At 30.7% G+C, this 1,174-nt stretch overlaps 1 non-coding gene across 1 annotated transcript; it reads left to right on the top strand.

Moving 5' to 3' along the window:
• Positions 1-747: 747 nt before the first annotated feature.
• Positions 748-865, top strand: LOC141624029 (U5 spliceosomal RNA). Its single transcript, XR_012533845.1, has one exon. It is a non-coding gene; the product is annotated as a U5 spliceosomal RNA (small nuclear RNA).
• Positions 866-1,174: the final 309 nt, after the last annotated feature.

Raw genomic sequence — 1,174 nt, 5'->3', positions numbered from 1 at the left:
TTAAATCCACTCTGCATGAGAGTGATTTAAAAATTATCCTATGAAATTAAAATTATCTAAATTTAGTTTTTTTACCATTAATTATGAGAGTAACTTTTAAATGTGGAATTTATAATTTTTTTTCATGTGTACTACTATTCTAGTATTTCCACGTGGACTATATTTTGCCATGTCACAATTAAATGTTGCCATGTCACATTTGTCTACGTGGCGTTTAATGTCTAGCCTTTTAATAATATATATAGATATAGATATAGATATAGATAATAATAATAATAATAATAATAATAATAATAATAATAATAATAATAATAACAACAACAACAACAACAACAACAACAACAACAACAACAACAACAACAACAACAACAACAACAACAACAACAACAACAACAACAACAACAACAACAACAACAACAACAACAACAACAACAACAACAACAACAAGAAGAAGAATAATAATAATAGTAATAATAGTAATCGTAATAATAATAATAATAATAATGATGATGATGATGATGATGATGATGATGATGATGATGATGATGATGATGATGATAAATAATAAAAATAACAACAACAACAACAACAACAACAACAACAACAACAACAACAACAACAACAACAACAACAACAACAACAACAACAACAACAACAATAAGAACAACAACACCACCACCACCACCACCAACAACAACAACAACAACAATAATAATAATACCGTGTGCTCGTTAACAACAATCTTTTAGCCATGCAGTGAGCATCAAGCAAACTATTCTTTTTCCTTTTACAAAAGAACATCATATGCGCGTTGTCTATAAATGGCATACGTTAATTTTTGGAGGGAGTTCCTTTATTGGAGCTTCCTATAAATATAAATAATAATAAACAATTTCTCTCTCTTGTTGGTTAGAGAAAGACTTTTATCTCTAGAAGAAGTGCGCCACTGTTGCTATGACCTTCACCATGGTCAGAGGGAGTGGAAGACCCCCAAAATCTCGGGTATCTTTGGACTCTCTGCACGATTTCGACTCTGATGGTACCAATTTCTCTCTTTTTCATGCTGATTTCTCTGTGGGTTATTATAAACTTCGGCATAAACCAACTATTAATGATGTGATTATCAATGCTATTTCTCCTTCTAGTGCCTCTGCTGTCATTGAAAGTGTTGTTA

This window comes from Silene latifolia, chromosome 1 (genome assembly GCF_048544455.1).
Source record: "Silene latifolia isolate original U9 population chromosome 1, ASM4854445v1, whole genome shotgun sequence".
In the NCBI taxonomy this organism is placed as follows: domain Eukaryota; kingdom Viridiplantae; phylum Streptophyta; class Magnoliopsida; order Caryophyllales; family Caryophyllaceae; genus Silene; species Silene latifolia.
Note: the sequence above shows the minus strand (reverse complement) of the source record. Positions and strands in the feature narration are given on the sequence as shown.